This window comes from Puma concolor, chromosome E4 (genome assembly GCF_028749965.1).
Source record: "Puma concolor isolate L17-30 chromosome E4, mPumCon1.1.hap2, whole genome shotgun sequence".
NCBI classification, from domain to species: domain Eukaryota; kingdom Metazoa; phylum Chordata; class Mammalia; order Carnivora; family Felidae; genus Puma; species Puma concolor.
Genome location: NC_141683.1, coordinates 46011791 through 46034477, shown reverse-complemented (window position 1 = coordinate 46034477; position 22687 = coordinate 46011791). Strand labels below are relative to the sequence as shown.

General features: G+C 43.4%; 1 long non-coding RNA gene across 1 annotated transcript in view; it reads right to left on the bottom strand.

Annotated features, from left to right (window-relative positions):
- Nucleotides 1–22687, bottom strand: part of LOC147572635 (uncharacterized) — a 124984-nt gene that overhangs the window by 89873 nt on the left and 12424 nt on the right. The window contains exon 4 of the long non-coding RNA XR_015246002.1: nucleotides 5658–5733. This is a non-coding gene — a long non-coding RNA (uncharacterized LOC147572635). The remainder of the gene's footprint in view (nucleotides 1–5657; nucleotides 5734–22687) is intronic.

Below are 22687 nucleotides of genomic sequence, written 5' to 3'. Positions count from 1 at the left end.
GGACAAACCAGCTAGAGAGGACATATGGGGGATGACTGAGGAAATAAAAGGTGGACCAGGTATGAGATTAGATGTATTGACATGGAAAGTTCCAGATTATTAACCTTAGAAAGAAAGCAATTACAAAAGAGTCTGTAACAATTTAAAAAATAGTATATTTCTCATTTTGAAAAAGATATGTAAGAATACATAAAAATTCTGGAAGGGTATACAATAAGATTACCAGTGGTAATCTCTAGTTGGTGGAAATAGTGTTTTTATTTTCTTATTTGTTATTTGTTTACCAGTACATGTGATGCTTTGCAATTATAAGATACTTTAAAAATATATATATGTTAAAGTTTATTTATTTATTTGAGAGAGAGAGCAAGCGAGAGCAGGAGAGGGGCAGAGAGAGAGGGAGAGAGAGAATCCCAAGCACGCTCCATGCTGTCAGCACAGAGCCCAACGCAGGGCTCGATCTCATGAACCATGAGATCATGACCTGAGCCAAAACCAAGAGTCGGATGCTCAACCAACTGAGGTGCCCCAATGATAAGAGATTTTTAATTTAATATAAAGGAAAGAAAGTCATCAGTATATAAGTTTTAGCCTAAGCCATGGGAGTAAATGAGATTGCTCAGGGAAGGGGCTATCCAGAATAAGAGGGCTAAGACCACAGCATTCAAAAACATCAAGATTTCAGAGAGAAGACCAAGGAAAGAGAGCTAGTCAGAGACTGAGGATGAGCCATGAAAGAACAGAAGAAGCAGGAAGGCCAGAGAAGGGGAGGTTTCCAGAGGAAAGGATAGTCAGGTGTATCAAATGCTAAGGATGGGCAAGCAGGATGAAGAATAAAAGGTCACTGACTTCACGGTAGGAAGTCAACAAAGACTTTTGCACGTGGAGGGATAAGGAACGAGAGGTGGTTCTTGTAAGGAGTTGGCAGTGGGGGAAGGACACAAGACAGCAAGTAGAAGTCAGTCGTGGTGCCCATCTTTGCACAAGGAGGTGAGCAGCGACAAGTTGCCACTCAGGTGTGTTCCAGGTAAAGGAAACACTGGAACACTGCTCCTTTACCCAGCGAGAGTGGCGCCTCCTGCAGGATGTAAAGGGAAGGCTCTATGAAGCCGGCAGAGCAACAAAGAGTTAAGCAACGTGTCGGTAGATTGGAGAAGGCCAGTGGGAATGAAGAAATTGAAAACCTAAGACTCGAGAAGGCAGGATCATTTATAGCACAGGATGCCCAGGCCACAGAGCAGAGAACCGGGTGGAGCACAGAGGAGGCTGGTGACCCTGTGCAGGACTGAGGCTGGCTTCCTCTGAATCAGAGTGAACATTCAGGAGCCAGGACCAAAACCAGGCAACTCTCACCTTCTGTTCAAGTCACCAAACTGGTGATGATTAACAATGATAAGTATACTTGGAAAGCAGGTTTTCTAAGGGACAGTGTGCTGGTTTTTAAGTTCTGCAAAGCCACATTAGGAGGCACTAGACCATGTGGGCCTCGCACATTATTGGAGCAGGAGGCTGTCCACATGACGGGATTTGAGGGGTGGCCCATCACCCCAGGAGTATCTCCCATGGGTTTTTCTTAGTGATAGGTGCTGTGATGAGTGAATAGACAGTGGAAGGTTTGGGGTCAGTAGATGAGTTTATGGTCTATCCTTTCTGTCATGTACACTTTTTGAACTTCAGTTTGACTTGCTTCAGTGAACATTTATCAAATACCCACAGGGCAAAAAGGGCACTGTTCTCAGTACAGCCCATGACATTTCATTTGATCCACAAACTGGGTGAAGGGGCTGGAATAATCTGGGGCTGTACCTGCAATGAGAAATAGACAACAGTTCTTGTGTGCCCGGATCAGAGAATTGCCTCCCTGAAAAAATAAGCCTGAAGAAAGAACAAAGGTGCCATGTTCAGTCTGATCATTTCCTTTCTTTCTCTGTACTCTCTTCCCATCGCCCCATCACTCAATCAGAAAGCCCCGATGTCCTCTGGCCTCTTCTGCCCCATCCAGTCCTGCCTTGGTGCTGCTGACCACACAGCAAACTGTCCCCGGGTCAGCAGGTCTCAGATGTGCCTGCGACACTCCAAACTGGGGCTTCACAGAGACCACAGACATCTTCCGGGGGACTCAGCAGCTGCTCAGGGTCGTGCGGCTCAGAGTGCATTAATCAAATGTTATTATTCCCCACCGCTCCGTTTGCTGTGTCAGTTAGATCTGGGACAAGCTGTTGGTCAGAGGGTTTGCTCCCTGGTGCCTGTTTGTAGACAGTCATCTTCCCAATTTATCCTTCAAGCAATACTTTGTAGGACGAGACCCGTATCCCCCATTTTCCTCACAGCTTTAGGAACTCTGGGCCTTTGCACAAATGTGTACAAGGCGTAGCGATTCCAGCCAAGAGAAGAGAGTGGGAAGAAACACTGCAGCGGGAGGGAGGGCTGGAAGGTGCTGGGCCATTAATTACAGCTCAGTGGGGACAGAGAAGGAAACAGCAACTCGGAGTGGAGCTCCAGAGCAAACGCAAACAGGAAGGTTTTAATGAGAAAGTCCCTGAGAGGAAATGACTCAATGGTTTGGAAAGAGTGGGCTTCAGAGAGGCTGGAGGCAACATGTGTGGAGCCCCATCCATAGGGAGGGAGTGGAGTCAGCCGGAGGCAGGCAACTGGGGAGGGGCACGCAGGACTTTCTTTTTGGCACCCAGAGATAGCAATCAGCCTGTCCACTCGGGGCTTTGCCCCACATGTCCATGGATGGGAGTTGGAGAAGGGAGTCTCAGGGCAGGAACAGCTGTTCCATCTGCAGCAAGGTTGAGAAAACCCTCTTGATTCTCAGTATGGCGGTGCGGGGTGGGGAGGGAGGCTGAGGTTGCTTGGTCAAGGATCTGTTTGGAAAAGGTGCTGGAATATCCTGGGGCTGGGCTGCAATGAGGGATGCACAGCAGCATTTCCAGGGTCTGGAACACAGAACTTGCTCCCTAAAAAAAATGCCGACAGATGAGCAAAGACGATCGTGTTGCAGTCTTGGTGTCTGTATCAGAGAGAGAAGCATTTTCTGATTCAAAAGTCAGGGCATGGTATCTGAGAAATTTTTTTCCCTAGTTTCTGAATTTCTGCACATGGAATGCCTTAAGACGGTATAAAATGAGATCATACTTATCATAAATGTACCAAAATGAATTTATTAAGAATTGTAAAATTGTATGAAATTGGAAGTGCCCTGGAGAATCTGGCATGAATGAACACTGTGTTTTGAAACAAAGCCTATCTGAGCAGAGCTCAAGGACAAAAGTCTTCACAAATCATGAATTCATTAGTTTCTTCATGAATCAGGAGTTAGGGGAGAGGGGAAGTGGGGAGAACAAGTTCCCTTCTGCGGGGTGGGGGGTGTGGGCGGAGAAGCTAAAGTCCCTCTGGTGTGTTCAAGGAGGTGGATGCTGGGGCCGGGGACCTAGCCTTGAGCCCTTGCTCTTGAGCGTCCTAGCTGCGTCTTGGGCAAATCTGAGCTCCCCGATTTGCAAAGTCAGGACCGCACTGAGTCCACCAGGTGGCTGTGAGAATTCCAGCCATTCCACTGGGTACCTAGACCAGTACACGGCATGGATGGGGCATGTCTAAGATAACAGCTCCTTTCCTCTCTCCACCCACACTGAGTGATATAGGGAAGGATGTCCCAGCTTGGAAAGGTGTCAGTCACGGGAAACACCCTGCGGTTTAGCAGACATTTGGGAACTCCGTCTGAAACACTCCTCTCAGGCAAGTGGGGGAGGAGAGAACATGGGGCAAGTCAAGCTGTCTGCTGCCCAGCACCCACCACAAACCAGTAACGGGTTGGGCTTCTCACTGGCTGGAAACCAGCACAGAGAGGAAGCAGCAAACACTATGAGAGGAAACAAAGTTTCCTGTTCAATGAGAGGTGAGTAAGAACCTGGCGATTCTGGAAGAGCAAAAGAACAAGGGCAGTAAAGGGAGGAAAACATAAACGAATGAACTGTGGAGCACCCGGGGTGCATTTTATCTGACCGGAGGAGCAGCCTGTACAGAGAGGATGTGGGAACCTCGATTGTGTTACAAACCATCACGAGGAACTTCCAGCCTTAGCTGATCCAGCAGGCGGCTCTTGCAGCAACTTAAAAGGGCATATAAAAGCCACTCACCAAGGCCCTCCTGCAAGGGGACTGGGGAGGTCTTGTCATTTCCACCCAAACCTGGCTCTCAGCGCTGTCACTTCTGCATACCCTGGCTTTTTCTAAAAAGGTCTCTGTCTTTTCAATTTCATCATTTACACCACTTGCTTCAATGATTCTCAACTTGGCATGCTGCTCCATGATTTTGCTACTTTCTGAGTCACATGCTTTTTACCTACATTACTAGTGGGGCTTGGGGTCCAGCCTCTGAAGGAGGTTGCCAAACCTTCCCATTCCTTTCCCAAGGCTAGCCAGTGACGCGTGTTGTCAGAAACACTCTCTGCCTCAAAGTCTCTTTTTCTAATTCTAGATAATCCTTGGAGAAAGATCTCAGGCTGGGCCATGACTACCTAAGAGTTCAAGACCATTCAGATGAATACGTATTTGGGCATCTACAATGTGGCCGGCACGATGGGGGAGTCCAAGGTGAAGACTTATTTTTGACTCTCCAGGGCTTTGCTGCCTAGAGGGAAACCATATATAGGGTCTATTTGTTTTAGTACTTACTAAGCACTAAAGTAAAACGGGTTAATTCTTGGTGTTTTATTGTATAAGTTAATATGAGAAAGAATGAAATCTGGCCCTTTGTAGCAACGTGGATGGAACTGGAGAGTGTTACGCTAAGTGAATTAAGTCACACAGAGAAAGACAGATACCATATGTTTTCACTCTTACGTGGATCCTGAGAAACTTAACAGAAACCCATGGGGGAGGGGAAGGGAAAAAAAAGTTAGAGAGGGAGAGAGCCAAACCATAAGAGACTCTTAAAAACTGAGAACAAACTGAGGGTTGATGGGGGGTGGGAGGGAAGGGAGGGTGGGTGATGGGCATTGAAGAGGGCACCTGTTGGGATGAGCACTGGGTGTTGTATGGAAACCAATTTGACAATAAATTTCATATTAAAGAAATAAATAAATAGCATGCTAATAACATAAATGAAGCCTAACCTAAAGCTACACTAGGTCTCTTACAGGCAGGACACGTGCCAGGTAAAAGAGCAGGCTGCTGGTGCTCTTTCCAGGCTGTGGAGGAAGGGTTGACCAGAAGTGCCCCTTTCCCAGGTGAGGGACTATGTCCACAGATTCCTGGGAACCACAAGCAGGTTCCAGGAAGCGTTATCACAGAGGAGTTTGGGAAGGCACCAAGGAGCACGTGTTACTGAGAACAGACGCTCTTTCCCCAACTTTCTCCTGCTTACCCTGCTAATCCTGGTTCACAGAGACCTTACCTCTTATTGCTTGTCTCCACTTTAGTCACTTATTCAGGAAGCAGCAGATTTGCCGTGTGTCAGCTACTGTGCGAGGCTCCGGGGACTCAGTCCTTGCCCCCAGGGAACTTGCACTGGAGAGGACCATTGCCTTTGCACTATATTCTCAGCTTCTCATTCTTTTCCACAGATGAAGTCTTTAGAATCCTGCATGGAATTCCCACCCTCACTTTTGCAGATAAACAATCAAGCCTCCTTTTATTTGCTCAACCACATACCTCGAAGGGGACGTGCACGAGGTGCGTCATTTTCTCCAGGATTTTTCTTGGTGCCATCTGATTCTAGGCCAGGAACCTGCAAAAAGCAAGAACTTTGGAGTGAGGGAGACATGGATTGGGACAGTGCAGTGCCTCACAGCAGTGGATGAATCTTCCCAGGGGATTTTTGACAAGAGCGAGTGTTAGCATTAGTAGAGGTATTGTGTAACAGGACACGATGGCTAGGACGTTGGGGATTTCCTGATAAGGCAAGCAGGTCTTATTTTCTACGGTAAGGTAAGCTAGTTAAAGCTGAGTTGGAGGACTGTGATTGGTGTTTGTTAAGTTTCCTTGACAAGTGCTTCCCATAAATGCAGGCTGACTTAGGTTCAGATTTGTGATGTGGGCAGGTCCACTGAAGTGGCCTCCATTTTGTGGGTCCCCAGATACAAATTAACATTATCATATTTTCGGTTGGGTTCCTTGGAAGCAGAGCCTGAGGCAAAGTTTTGGGGACATGTGATTTATTGATTTATTCAGGAAAAACTTGTAAGTGACAAAGGGAAGCAGAAAAGTGAAGGAAAGAGTAGAGCAAGGATGTGGTCTCCGAAAATGCCAGACGTGATCCATAGAAAACTCTGAGGCATAAGTGATATCACAGAAATCTTCTCACCACAAGGCAAGAGGGCCAGACTTCTGTGGGTTGGGAAGGTGTGTGTGTGTGTGTGTGTGTGTGTGTGTGTGTGTGTGTGTGCGCGTGCGTGCATGTGTGTGTGTGGGTATGTGTGGGTGTGTGTGTTGGGGAGGCTTGACCTCACAGCTGAGTCATCTCCCATTAGCTGTAAGGGAAGCTGTGAGCTGTTAGCACACGGCTGCTGTAGGATGGGTTCACCAGCATGGTAAGAGGGACGTGGGTGGGACAGCAAATGAATCCATCACACATAGGTTCCAATGCAGCATTCACCTTCACAAGTTAGAGTGACCATTATATCAGGGGATTGTGAAAAGCCCCTGGTACAGTAACTGTCCCTCCCTCTCCCTTCAGGCATTACGAGGCAGAAGATCTTGACAGACCAGCCCAATCCAAAAGCCTACCTGATTCATACGCTGGTACGGCAAGAAAGTAAATCCATCACTGAAACCTTATTCCTCTGTACCTCCATCCCCAACCACATGGAGGAATCCAGACTACACCTGGTCTCCTGCTCATCCAGGGCTTTGACTGTTGTCACTGCCCCCAAAGAATTAGTGTCTTTTCTGCCAAAAAGTCGGTCCTTTTAATACCTCTAGAGCAGTATTTCTCAAACTATTAAGCTCTAGTTTATTGGGGGTTAGGGAATGGCAGGTAGAATAATGTCTCTCCTAAAGATGCCCACACCTTAATTCCTGGAACCCGTGACTGTGTTGCCTTACATGGCAAATGGAACTTTGCTGATGTGACTAAGAGTACAGACCTTGAGATGGGGAGGCTATCCTGGATTATCCAAGTGGGCCCAACCTAACACATGAGCCCTTAAATTGAAAATCTTCCTTGGCTGTGGTCCAAGAGAGATGAGACAGAAGAAGAAGGGGGAGAGATTCAAAGTTTAAGAGGGTTTTGACATAGGAGCCAAGGAATTCGGGAAGCCTCTAGAAGAAGCTGGGAATGGCCCTCAGCCAGCAAGGAAACGGAAACCTGCGGTCCTATAACCACAAGGAATTCAATTCTACCAAGAACCAGAATGACTAAGGGAATGAATCCTCTCACTGAGCCTCAAGAAAGAAACACAGGCATACTGACACCTTGATTTTATTCTGGTGAGATCCACATCAGACTTCCAATCTACATACTGTATAACAATACACTTGTGTTGTTTATGCTGTTAAATTTTTGGTAATTTGTTACAGCAGCAATAGAAAACTAATGCAGAGGTCTTGATCAAGTTAGTTTAGGAAATGATGCTATAGATTATAGAACATACTACTCACCTTGTTATGAGAGAGTCATAGTAAAAACAAAACCAGTAACAAAACATTAATTGAATCAGATAGCAGATAACTTGTTCACTACAAAGGGAGAGGCTGACGCTATCTTGATTCATAATTCTGTGTTCTGATAGCATCACATATTTTGTGCAAATACAGGGCCGCAGACCCACAGCATCACGTTCCGTTGTCATAGTTACTCTCTGAAAAGAAAGATGCCCTGACAAAGACCAGATTGGCTGCAGTAAGGGGTGGGAAGGTACCCTGAGGGTAGCCAGATGCTTCTACATTCATGTCAGAGACATTTTTCCGAAGTTTGTATGCAGTCAGCTCTGTCCCCAAAGGAAAATGGTCATTTACATTTAGAAAACAGGAAGCCCATATTAATGATGGATACTTTCTGTTGAGAATTTGTCCTTCCATCCTAACACTTAGGAAACCAAATATCAACAGCAAAAAAAAAAATGTTTTGAAATGGATTTTGCCTCAGATTAAGCACAACTACTGGCAACTTCATGTACCTCATTTCTTACCCTTCTCCAACTCAATCCAACTCAATCTAGCTACAGCTTCCTGTATGAACACACCAAGCTTATCCCTCTGCAGGGACTTTATACCTGCTCTTCCCTCAGCCCGGATTGCCCTTTCTTCAGATGTTTGCATGCTTCACTCCCTCCCTCCTTCCCTCCGTTCATTCAGGCCTCTGTTCAAATGTTCCCACTTCAGACAGGTCTTCCCTAAGCACTTTATCTGAACTAGACACTGTCTCCAAACTTGTCAATGTCCTTTCCAACTTTATAGTTCCTCATGGCATTTCTGTATTTATTTGAGTAGCTGGTCATTGTTTCCCTATCAGATTGTAACCTACATGAAGGCCAGGCCCTTGTCTCTTATTCACTGCTGTATCCCTGGTTTCTGGCTTGTGGTGAGTACCTCATGAAATTCAACATGTGTTGACTGAAGGCATTTCTTGGAGTCTTGGTTCTCCACTGCCATACTAGTCACCCTACCTCACCCAATTTCTTCCAAACCCACGTTCTTCCCCTAGTCCAATGCAATTGGTATGGAAGATTGTATATTTCAAAGAGAGTCACCATAATGTATATCCCAGTTCATATGTCCCTCTTACAAACTGATGTCGATACTTCTTTGAGGAGTGTGTTCGTGTTCTCTCCTCTTGAATCTAGGCTGGTCTGTGACTATTATGGGACTATAATGGGACACCATGTGACTTCCAAGTCTTGGTCATAAAGGTGAGACAGCGTTTACCTTGTTTACCTCATTCTTAGGCCTCTCCCTCCAGGAACACGGCCCCCATCCTGTGTAAAATCTCAAGCCATGTGGAAAGGCCATGTGTAGATGTCTTGACAGCTGAGCTAAGGTCCCAGATAACAGCCTGAGGTCCCAACTTCCAGACATAGGAGGAAGCCTTTGAGATGACTCCAGCCCCAACCACAGTCTGACTACAACTGTAGGAGAGACCACAGTGAGAACCACAAGCCAGTCAGACCCCTAAAATCCACGGAGGACAATAATAAAATGATCATTCTTGTTTTAAGCCAGTAAGTTTAAGGATGCTTATTCTGTAGGAATAAGTAACTGAAACAGATGGGATATGAAATGGTCTATTAGAAGATCTGATTTCTAATCTGTCTTCTGTGCCATTCACACTTGCCAGTCCCTCTTCTTCCCAAAGACTATTTCCAACGTACCAAACCACAGCAAAAGTGTAGCCATCTCTTCTAACCTTCACCCTAGGGTGATTTAGTGAAATGTGCTTATCTTCAGGAATTATGCTTAGAAAAAAATATATATATATATTTATAAATATATATTTATGAAATATATATATTTATAAAATATATATATATATATATATATATATATATATATATATATAAAGATTTTCCTATTATCACAATTCAGAATTTTCCTAGATTCAGCCACTCTGAAGATTAATAAGTCACCTAGGACAGCTGGATTAATGAACTTCGCCCCATTGTTCGTCTTCTCAGGCCCAGCCCCATGCCACTTCCTGGTGGCAGTTCCTTTTCCAGCAGCCTTATCAGATGAAAGCCAGTCAAACTCACCTCTGCAGCAGGGGCAACCCCTCCTAAAAGGGTGCTCAACTGCTTCTGCCTACCAGTACTTACTCAAGGGCAGGGGCAAATCCCAGAGCCCCATCACCTCACTTGGCTGGACCCCATCTGGGAGGGGTGTTTATCTGCAGTGGGGTTGGATAACAAACTTGTGGTCAGAACCCCTCAAATGCAGTTAAGCATTGAGTCTGGAAAATAAGCTGGAGATGGAAATATATGCAAAAAAGTACAGTGTCTGTCGCTGGGGGAAGAAAACAGGGAGACTGTATGGGTAGGGGACATAGAATGGGTCAGTCTGATGATAATGGGTAAAATCACGAGGTCTGGATTTAGGTGGGCCTGAGTTCTAATTCCGACTCTGCAACAAGTCCCTCAGCCTTTCTCAGCCTCAGTTTCCTTAGCTGTAGAGTGGAAGCAGGAATAGAACCGCCTCATAGGGGTGTCATATGGACAAAATGGATGGTGTGTGTCCAAGCCAGCACTGGGAAACGCTCAGTCAATGGGAGCTCTTGTCTTTCACTGATACAGACCAATAAGGCTGTATGGGGAGTTGGTTAAGGCTGTAAGAGTCTATACAACAATGTATGGAGCCAATGTGGGGAGCTCTGAAATGGGCAAGCCTCCCATGTTGCCCCAGGGATGCTGGACAAGAGTCTTGGGCCTTTTATATTCCTTTTCCCCTGCCAGGACTTCCACCATCTCCTCTGGAGTTGCTGCTCTTGCATAACTTTTGAGCCACTAAAAAGTGTAGGCCTTTGGGACTGACACCCTGGGAAAATCCTGCCTCCATCCTCTCCCCTATCTCATCTGAAGGTTGGCTAAGGGGCCAACTCACAACACTTAACATAAACACCAGAAAACCCACTTAATGCCCTTGGTTTCCCACGAACTAGTGGTGGGACAGTGGCATTTGCACAAAACGACATGTACTAAAATAGGCAGCTTGAAATATTCCTGGCAGATGGTGCTAAATATAGACACAGTGACAGATTGGCCCCACAGCTCTTCCCCCGAGCGTTAAGAACGTGCTAGAGCCAAGAAGCTCCTCTTTTCCGGATGATTGTGGCAACAGCCCCAGGCTCTCACCATGCCAGAAAGCTGCTAAGATGTAGAGACGGGAGGTAACTCTGAGAGCGAACACCAGCACCGTGATGTGCAAGGTTCCCACATACCACGAGTGCTGGAATGAAGAAAAACGTACACATACAAAGTTCTGAGGGACTGGAACTTGTTTATTGGACCTTCTGAAGGATCAACTACTCTTCCAAGTGGTGTCTTTCATGAGCAAAAAATCGCTGAATGAAAGTACAAGCAGTGTACGATGGTTGAGAGTGGAGGTTTGGGGGCTCAGAGTGCTTGGGTTTGAACCCTGGTTCTGCTCCTTAGTAGCTATATGAGCTTGGCCAAGTTACTTAACCTTCTGGAGCCTCCTTTTTTGTTTAATCTGCACAATGGGATAATAATAATATCTATTTCTAGTGTGAATATTAAGTAACAATGTATGTAAAGGCCATGTACAATGCCTGGTACAGAATAACTCCTGCTTGGGTGGCGGCTATTTTTTTTTAAGGCTCCAGGCTCTGAGCTGTCAGCACGGAGCCTGACATGGGGCTTGAACTCACAGACTGTGAGATCATGACCTGAGCTGAAGTTGGACGCTTAACCAACTGAGCCATCCAGGCACCCCAGATGACAGCTATTTTATTTAACAGACTAGGAAGGAGAGAGAGGTACCTAAATGGCCAAAGAGTTTTAAGGCTTAGAGGTGTTAAAAAACAAAACTCAAATGAGTAAATTTTAAAGATCTTATTGGCTTTACTCAATGATTCATGAATCAGGCAGCATCCTATCTGGCAGATAAAAAGGAGCTCCGAGGGGCTGTACAAAATGAAATACTTTTACAGGCAGAAGGGAGGAGGACAAGAAAGTTATACCAGCACAAAGCAAATTGGTAGTGGTAGAGTCACCTGTCTTTTTTTTCCTTTCTGTTGCGAAAGTTAATGTGCTTCATCAAACAGCTTCTTAAGAGCAATGATTGAAACCAGTGCTCTACAAGGGCACTTCCCTAAGTTTTTCAAAATTATAAATGGCCAAATGTTCAAAAATAATAATTGGAAGTATCATCTGCAGCTTGGTTACCATTTCACCCAATTAAAAAAAAAAATTACTTTACCGTCACCTTTCGTTAGGGGATGATAGGATCTATCAAGCAGATTATCCTACTAGTGCTGACCAGGTAATTCTAGATTGACTGGCTTAAGGTTCCATGCCAAGGAAAGTCTGAAATTATAATTAAGTTAAGTAGTAATTCTTGGTTTGGTGATTTGGGGCTTAGCATAAGTGACTCCATTTTGGGCCTATTGTCTCTTTTTAACAGAGGAATACTTTGGATAAGAATGAAGGCAAAATTAAAAATAAAGTCAAGCTGCAATATTTTCTATATCCACTGAGATTGTATTCAGAATGGGCAATACCAAAAATAGCTACCTAGTGGAAAGTGATCACTCAGGGGGTAAGGTGCTGGTGTGTGAGAGGCTGGCTTCCATGGAAGGGAGGAGATGTTTACAAAGGGCTCAGTCATCATCTTAAAAGGAGGGACAAACCTATCTCTTCATAACTGATAAGACTAGGACTTTGAACCCCGTGAAATTTGTTATCTGACTTTCCACACAGTAAAACATTTAAAAACCAGGAGGACTTTCTCTTAGATTTTAATGATAGCATATGCCAGTGTGTTGCGGATGAAAAGTAGGGGGTCCAGAAGATGGGCCTGTGTTCTGATTCTGTCTCTGCTGCATGTCAGGCTCTGTTGTGGCTATGCTCCAGTCTCCTTCATTCCAGTTTTGTTCACGACAAGTTCTGGAGTTAGAATTTCTCAGTATTTTTTTCTCTGTGTGCTTCTAGGATTGTGTCCCAATTCAAACTGAATTGTCCTTGCGGGACTAGAACACTCCTGACAGCCCAAGTACTGCCCTTTGGAGCCAGAGGATTCTTTTCTAGAGGATTTTCTTGGTGAGAGGTTGTGGTAAAAACAACTTCTGTAGGAGAATTATGAGACTATATTTGGGCTCTGGCTCCAGAAATAGTAGGCCAGTGCATGTTCTCATGATACAGACTTGCCTATATCCTTACATCCTGTATTAGTTAAAGTAGGTTAGCTGCAGTTACAAACAAACCCAAACGTTTCAGGGGCTTAACAAGGTGAAAGTTTCTTTCTCTCTCAAACAAAGCCCATTGGCATTGAGATGGGGAAGAGGAGAGGTGGGGAAGAGTAGAGGTTGCATTTCTCTGCTCCATATACTTATTCAAGAACCCAGGCTAACAGAGGCCCTACAATTTTCAACGTGTGGCTTTCAAGGCTGCCTGGGTGTCATTATCCAGCTAACAGACAAGCACGGTGGGGTGTTTTCATGGATCAAGCCTAGAACAGGTGTATAATTGTGTCACTTCCACTCACATGCCATTGGGTAGAACTTAGTCACAGGACCATATAGATGGCAAAGGAAGCTGGGAAGGGCAGCTCAGCTGTGTGCCCAGGAAGGAGAGAAGATCAGGAATGTTGGTGCTCGATGAGTGCTGTGTCACACTTACTGAAGCTAATTCAAGAAGCCAAGTGACCCTTTGAAGCAACATTTTGAAGAAACTATTGAACTTGTTTTTCTAATTCTGTGTGCTGTTTCCACTCAATGTTTGAATTAGATTTGTTAAATAGTTGCTTCTAATCTTTATTTCTTCCTGTTAAGTCTTGTTGTAATCAAAGAACATCTCAGTTTCCCTACAATAAAAGCGGAGCTGATCTGTCCCTCACAGAAGTCTAAGTTTCTTTATGAATGGCATGGTGACTGAGTACCTCCTTTTAAGAAGAAAACACCAACTATTCTTTAAAAGAAAGCTTATTTTAATGTAAGACTCAGAGTTTTGCACATTACATCATTGCTGGGGTTTTAGTAGAAACTGCTAATGAATATTCCTGCAATGCTGTTTGAATCTGTTGTATCAACAGGCTGCAAAAAAGCCTAGTAGACAAAGGGAAAAAAGAAAAAGAAAGAACACTTATGAGAGGCCCAGTCCCATAATGACCATTTATTAAGCTCCCCAGTGTTTAAGTAGGAACTGCCAGATGCTTTCCTCATTCCTACTAAAGTAAGTTATAAGCACAAATATCATGATATTTGTATGTTTAGAGCATTCCCTTATCTTTATGATCATTTACAAAGACATTAAAAATTGCTCCAATATTCATGAAACTAAAATCATACTTCTAAGGCTTTAAAGCCCTGACACAAAATTCCATTATAGTTGAAAATTGTAATAATATTGCTGAATGTACAGCCTACTGTTATGCTAAGATACGAATACAATAAAATTTAATATACACTTTACCCTGAACATACTTCTATTTGACACTTCTTACACTTTATTACATTTAAGTTTTTCACTTAATTTTTTTACATGGACTAATAATCCTAAAACTTGGTTGTGCTTCATAATCACACAGAGAGCTTGTGGAAACTCCTGGAACCTACCCGGGACCTGCTGATATGAGGGGTGGGATTGGGGCCTATGTATTTTTAACAAGTTTGCCGGGTGGTTCTGATGCACACAAAAGCTGGATATGCTGCTCTGATAATTCAACTTTGTTTGTGCAATGCTTGTTTGTCGTGCTTTACTGATATCAAGCATTCAGGTTACTATTAGAATGCCAAAAGTCATAGATTGATAGGAGGGTCATCAGGAAAGGGTATGCCATACTTAGAGGGGGACCCAAGAATTGGAGTAGAATAATTTTGATGAAAACACAGCATCTGAATAACATAAAACTTGGTGTCAAGAACAATTTCAAGACCACCCATTTAATGAGAACTTATACTTCAATGAAGGTACTTTACTAAGAGTTAGACTCCCCCAAAGCAAGGTGTGTCATGAGAATGGTCAGTTTCCAGAAAGCTGACAGACACTTTCCTGTAGGTAATATCTTCCCAGTTTTCTTCCTACCTCTCTGGATGCTCCTTCTTTTTCTTTTCAGGCCCCTCATCCTCTACTCAGCCATTTTCAATTTTTAATTGAAAAGTGAAATTTCTCAAAGTTTTTCCCGAGGCACTCTCCTCTTCCCATTCTCTAGGGCATATTATCTATTATTCCAAGAGCCTTAACTAGCATATATTTATTCATGGTGCCCAAATTTGTGTCTCCAGCCCAGACCTCTACTCTGAGCTCCAGTTGGTTATCCAGATGCTAGAAAAACAGTTTACAAAACTTAGGCCTAACTTCAATGAGTAAAAGAAAAAAAATATTAATCTTTTATTTTTCACTGATTGAGCTTATAGATATGTAAAGTATCTATGTGCCAGATACATATAAAACATCTTAAATTATATGCCAAGCACTCAACAAATATTACATGATGTTTGTTTTTTTTTTCCCCTCCTGATGTTGTTTTATAATGTAGCCCTCTGAAGGCAAGATAAACATAAAAGTTCAGATCTACCTCAGGTGTACATCCAAGTAGACACTGTCAACCATGCTAAGGTGGGATGATATCTGGCTGGGATTCTGAACACAATCTCAGACCAGCCACCTACCTCTCTCAGGTTCAGGAAGGAAAAGCATATATGTAGGAGAAAACCATTCTGTTCATTACTCGGAAGTTTAAGTCCTACCTTGCCCTCTTCACTTGGGAACTAACCCCCAATGAGATACCCAAGGCCACCTGATGTCAGTGGGGTTCCTTTGCCTGGAGAAGGAAACCAAATAGCCCTGACCAAGATCAAGCACAGTAGCCCATATCCTCAAAACTCACCTGCAGTCCTGATTCTCAAGCATCTGCCACTTTTATGACTAAGAACGTGGAAGGAGGGATAAATCCAAAAGAAAGGCATGCAGGGAAAGGGAGAGCTTCTACTTGTGGCCAAAAGCATATGCACCCCTTATGTCTCCCACCTTTTGCCTTGAATCTATCTCAGTATTCCCACTGGGGTTGACCCATTTCAGATCTCCTCCAGATGGTGGGGGTGAGGAGTTTTGTACTGATCCAAGAGAGTAGGGGGTGTCATTTGTTTTGTAATGTTTTTATTCTTCTGACAACTATATTTTGAGTGACGACTATGTGTCAGTCACTGTTAAAGGTACCAGAAATACAGCAGTGATGAAAAATGACAAAAATCCCTCCCATCATGGGGATTATACATTCTAGCATATAAGTAAAAGATATAATAGGTCAGATGATGATAAGTCCTATGGAGAAAAATAAAATAGGGAGGGTGGAAAGGGAGTGCTAAGCTATCACAATAACCTCAGCAAGAGATAATGGTGTTCAAAAATGACAGTTGGGGATTTTAATACCCCACTCTCAATAATTGATAGAACAATTAGAAAATCAGCAAGCAGGGCACCTGGGTGGCTCAGTCGGTTGGCGTCTGACTTCAGCTCAGGTCATGATCTCACTGTTCGTGACTTCGAGCCACACGTCAAGCTGTGTGCTGACAGCTCAGAGCCTGGAGCTTGCTTTGGATTCTGTGTCTCCCTCTTTCTCTGTCCCTCCCCACCTCTCTTTCTCCCCCCACCCCCGCCCCGTCTTCTCTCTCAGTAATAAATAAACATTAAAAAAGAAAAGAAAAGAAACCAAGCATATAGAAAATGTGAAGAACACTTTACCTCACTGGTATTTATAAAACATTCCACCCAATGACATCAGAATAGACATTCTTTTCAAACACACATGGAACATTCTCTAGAACAGACCATATGTTAGGTCATAAAACCAGTTTCAATAAATTTAAAAGGTATGAAATCACACAAAGTGTGTTCTCTAACTACAATGCAATTAAATTAGAAATCTGAGGAATTACCGAATACTTGGAAATTAAAGAAATACTTCTTAATAACCCACTGTCAACCAAAAACACCAGAAGGAAATGTTTTACATATTTTTAGTTGAATGACACTGAAGTCAACACATAAAGATTTATGGGATGCAGCTAAAGCAGTGATTACAGGGAAATATATAGCTATAAATGCCTACATTGTAACAGAATAAAGATCTTCAATCAATTACTTAAACATACACCATAAGAAACTAGAAATAAAGGAGTTAATTAAATCCAAAGAGTTAGAAAACAATGAAGTAGAAAACTGAAAAATAATAAAGTCAATGAAACAAAAAATCTGTTCTTGGAAAAGATCAACAAAGTTGATAAATCTCTAGCTAGACTGATTAAGAAATAGAAAGAGAAGACAGGAGTTCTCAAAATCAGAAAAAAAAGGGGCAATTTTTACTACCATCTCTACAAAAAAAAAAAAATAAAGGATTATGAGTAAATATTACGAACTACTTTGTATCAAGTCAGACAACTTCTGTGAAGTGGACAAATTTCTAAAAAGACACAAATTACCTAAACTAACTCAAGAAGGAATAGAGAATGTAAATAGAATATTAAGTAAAAAATTGAATTAGTAATTTTAAATCTTCCCACAATGACAAAGCCAGGCCCAAGTGGATTCGTTGGTGAATTCTACCAAATATTTTTAAAAAGAAATATTTTAAAAAGAAATAATTCTAATTATTTACAAGCACTGGAAAACAGAGGATAGGAAACACTTCCAAACTTATGCTATGAGCCCAGTTTACCCTGATATAAAAGTCAGGCAAAGATATTTTAAGAAAAGAAACCCACAGACCAGTATCCCTCAGGAAAATAGACACAAAAGTCTTTAGGATTTTGACAAAGTTAAGTCCAGGAGCATATGAAAAGAATTTTTATGCCATCACCAAGTGGAATTTTTATAAGGTTGGTTTAGCATTCAAAGAGCAATTAATGCAATACACCATATTAGTAGAATAAAGGACAAACATATGATCAACCCTGTAGGTGAAGAAAAAGCAATAGGTCAACATATTGATAAAAACAATACTTGTACTTCTTTTTCCACCATGGACTGTTAACTGCAGATCATCGTTCCTTCGGAAATTCTGGGAAAATATAAGGAGAACATACACACTCATGTGCCATGAAGACCCTTGGCATGAAGGCCCCCAACTCTATTGCTGAGGTCCTTGGGCCTGAAACTGGTAAGCTATCCGTTGAAATGCAGTGAGTTCTCCCTGGACAATAATATTAGTCTCTTGGGGTACCTGGGTGGCTCAGTTGGTTAAGCGTCCAACTTCCGCTCGGGTCATGATCTTGTGGTTTGTGAGTTTGGGCCCCGTGTGGGGCTCTGTGCTGATGCAGAGCCTGGAGCCTGCTGTGGATTCTAGGTCTCCCTCTCTCTCTCTGACCCTCCCTGGCTCACACGTTCTCTCTCTCTCAAAAATAAATAAGGTCAGAGGATGGCTCTAATTGGAGGATATGAAGCGGTGTTTGCAGGAGGAAGACTCCAGAGTCCTCTGAAAAAGGGAGTGAGGAAAGTCACATTACTTTTTATAAATCATTACAGTCTGTCCAAGGGCATGTTGCTCACAGCCAGTCCTTAGGTAAGCTCCCAAGTCCCTGGGGCCTTACATGATTTGCCCCCCATGATATCTCCAGCCTCATCCCTTAATACTTTCCCCCTCTCTCTGCTCCAGCCACATCCTTCTCCCAGCCCACCAGACGTGCCCCGTGTCAGGGCATCTGCACTGGCTGTTTCCCCTCCTTGGAGTGTTCTTCCCCCAAATATCCATATGATAAACTCTCTCACTTTCTTCAGGATTTTACTCACAAACCACCATTTCAGGGAGACCTTCTCCACTGACCTTTTTTTAAAATTGCACCCCTTTAACCCCGCCAATCTCCCTTCCCTGCTTTCTTTTCTCTATACTATTTATTACCACCTGACATACTATGTATGCATTTTCCCTTTTTATCTTTGTAATTGTCTGTCTTTCATTGATCATCTGTCTAGAGACTGTCTAGAATCCGAAAGAACATATTCCTATATTCTCAACCCTTTAGAATATAAGTTCCATGAGGGCAGATATTTTTGGTGTTTATTCACAGCTGTTCACCCAGAGTCTGTGACAGTATCTGTCATTTAGCAGGCCAGCGATAAATATCTGTTGCATGAATGAACAGCTGACAACCAGAGAACAGGAAAAGCAGTGGAGCTCAAGCCAGGACACCCAGAGCGTAGCTCTAGAGACCCCTTAACCTGAATCCCCTTCTACACCCAGGGAGCTCTGTCCCCTCACACCCCCATGCCCACCCCGTCAGCAATACCCCACAGCGTTTCACACCAGTGTGTTTCAGTAAGTGACTCCGATCCTTTGGAGCCCAGACCATATTTTCACCCTATCTTAACATCTTGCTAAAGCTCAATCTTAAAACCAGTCGGTCAAGAACGCCCCCTGGGAATCACACCATTCACTCAGCTCCTGCTATTCTAAAATTGCTTTTTTTTTTTTTTTTTTGGTCTTTAGAATTGCGCTCTGTTCTTTTGCACTTCCGACTGAAAGAAGGGACTGTCTCTCACTTGCCGTCTAGTAAGAATCCAGCCACCAAAAGCATGACCAAAATATTTTTTAAACACATGTTTTAGTGGGAGAATGGTTTTCTTGTGTCCCTATTGCACTCGGATGCTCCACCCAACTCCCGTGGATGTGGTGTTTACAGCGGCACCCGGCCTGACAGTTCGCTGTAACAGCTCCGATTTAGATCCAAGGCCTGCTGGGGGACCACCTACAATGTCAGGCTCTTTGTCTTACCCACAGACTCCCAGACTGTGTAAAAATTTTTGGAGACTGGTTTCCCATTAATTTTTTTTTAAAGGCAAGAAAAAGAAAAATAGAACAATCCTAATGTAAAACCCGACATTTCTGTCCTATCAGCAGCATGTAGCTTTTTATCTTCTTCATTTATCGCACATGCTGCCCACTCCACCCCCCAACCCGTTCATTTTTCTGCTTGCTTGTTTGTAGTTAGTTTCCAGTCCCAAATGTTGGAGTTGGATTCTACATTTCATTTATTAGTGTCACTGCAGAAGCCGCACGTTTTCCTGAGCTCATTCATCATGCCTCCTCCTCTCTCAGCCTCACGTTAAATATGCAAGGTCTCATTACAGTCATAGCTGTCGTGGTCTGCGGGAGGAAATAAAGGAAAGATTGCAGGAATACAACATTACGACAGTCTGCCTTGGAATTAGCCATTCATTTTCCATGCAGCCAGAAAATTTGTGGTAAGTCACTAACTAATTTGTGAAGGTCACCATGGCGGTGCTTCCAAAAATGCTGAGACACAAAACTCTCTACCTTCAAGGGATTCCTCAGCAAGCGGCGGACATCAGAGAGATATGAAAGAAATAGGTAGCAGATGACAGGTACCTGAGTGACTTGGGGCTTCAAAAGAGTGCAAGATCACTTCAGCTGGAATAGTCAGAGGAGGTCTCATGGAGACGGTGGCTTGGTGGTGGCATTTGAACTGGGACTTGAAGGATGAGTAAGGTTTTTAAAAACAGAGAAAGGAAGGCAGAGGAGAAAGAATTATAAGGGGAGGAAGCAGTATGAACGAAACCATGGAAGCAGAAGAACTTAGCTTGTATTTGAGGATGATAAAGTTAATTTGTATATGGGGACCTACAAAATGGAAGCCATCCTGGGACTCTGCCCACGTCCCAAATCTAAACCCAGGTCAGCCTGCTCTTATGGGAAATAACTGTCAAGGAAACCTAACATACTCCAATCACCATCCTATGACTCAGCTTTAGCTAGCTTACTTTACCCTAGAAAATCAGACCTGGTAGCCTTATCAGGGAATTCCCCAAATCCTAGTCAATCATGCCCTATTTCTGAGTTGCTTCTTCTAAAGCTCTATAATGCTCACTCTTGCCCACAATCCCTTGGAAAGAGTCTCCACTGCTTGTGAGGCACTGCACTGCCCCAATCTGTGGACTGTCTTCTCTTGAATAAAGGACATCAAACTCATTCCTAAATTGTTTTTCTTTTGTCATTTGACAAGGACAGGACATCTTCAAGTCCCAGAGGCTCCTTCATTTGAAGCACCCAGAAAACAGAGGAACAGCATGATTTCCAAGTCTTACCCAGAAACTCTGCAGGAATGTTCTTCCCAATTCTGTCAGTAGGACTAGCTCCTTCTCATCCTTCAACTCTGAGATTCTATGTCACCTCCTCAAAAATGACCTTCTCTGACCACCACATGTACAAATTGGACTCCTTCCTGACAATGTTACCTCCTTCAGTGCCCCTTCTTTTAAGTGATAACATGTACCATAGTTTATAGTCATTATGTTGATACATTTACTTGTCTGTCTCTAACAGTTGCCTCTAAAGTTTCTTTTCTTTTTTTTTAAGTTTATTTTTTAAAGAGAGAGAGAGTGAGCGGGGGGGGGGGGGGTGCAGAGAGAAAGGGAGGACAGAGGATCTGAAAGGGGGCTCGAACTCATGAACTGCAAGATCATGACCTGAGCCAAAGTCAGACACTTAACTGACTGAGCCACCCAGGTGCCCCCTGCAACTAAAGTTTCTGATGGCAGAAACCATATCTGTTTGCTCAGTGCCTGAAAAATAGTAGGAGCTTAATTAATTTTTCAGTGGTTGAATGAATGAGGAGACAAGGCTGCAATTAAGATTTTCAAGATCCCTGGGTACTTTTGCTTTCATTGGCTCCTTCTTCCATAGGATATATTTCAAATTATGTTTTATAACTATGTTGGTATACATATGAACATAATCCAAGGTGGAAAATATTTTTTGTTCTGATTTGAAATAAATTAAACATTTTATGGACCCCAAAAGCACTGTGGGCCTTAGGCATTGTGCCTCCTGTTCCTAATGGATAAGTCAACCCTGTGAATAGCAAAACGTTTTTAAAGATTATTAGGTAGCAAGGCTAGACAAATAACATGGAATAAGATTATGGAAGGTCTTGTACATCTTACTTTGAATATTACGCATTTGAACATTAGAAGGTGTGATATTGTAATTTATAATAGGAAATATATATTTGGTCTTCTTCCGTGTTTCTGGCACAGATTTCCTGAAACCCTTGTAATTTCCTTAGTGCTGAATGTGATAATGGTGCTTTTGTTATGCTAATGAGGTAACTTTTGGAAAGCCCTAGGTATCCAAAGGATAGAAGGGGTTGCCAGAGGAGCCAACCGCAAGATTAGAAGGCTGAAAGTTTCAGCCCCGTTTTGACCTCCTCCAGGGAAGGGAGAGGGGCCAGAGATTGAGTTCAACTGCCAATGGCCAATGATTTAATCAGTCAGGCCTATATAATGAAGTCTCATAAAAAATGGAAAGGATGGGGTTCAGAGATAGGTTGATGAACCAGCACACTTCCAAGCGCCAGTGGCTGGCCCCAAACTCCACAAGGACAGAGGCTCCTTTGTTTGGGACCTTGTGCTTTGAATCTTTTCATCTGGCTGTTGATTGGTATCCTTTTTTAACTTTTTAATTTTTTTTACCATTTATTCATTTCTGAGAGACAGAGACAGACCGTGAGTGGGGGAGGGGCAAAGAGAGAATTCCAAGGAGGCTCCAGGCTCCAAGCTGCAGCACAGAGCTTGATGTGGGGCTCAGACTCAAGGAACATGAGATCATGACCTGAGCGGAAGTCAGACGCTTAACCAACTGAGCCACCCAGGCGCCCCTGATTGGTATCCTTTAATATCCTTTGTCGTTAAAGTGGTGAACTAGTGAGTAAACTGGTTTTGTGAGTTCTATAAGCTGTTCCAGCAAATTAATCAAACCAAGTTGGGAGTCATGGGGACCTCTGATGTATAGCCAGTCTGTGAGAGGTTTAGATGACAACCTGGACTTGCAACTGGCATCTGAAGTGGGGGACAGTCTTGAGGGACTGCGTCCTCAACCTGTGGAATCTGATGCTATCTCTGGATGGACAGTGTCCGAAATGAGTTGAATTAGAGGACACCCAGCTGGTGTCAGAGAACTGGTGGTGTGAGTAAGAACTCCGCTGCCCCCTACACACACACACACACACACACACACACACACACACACACACACACTGGAACTGAGTGCAAAGCTTTTTAGTA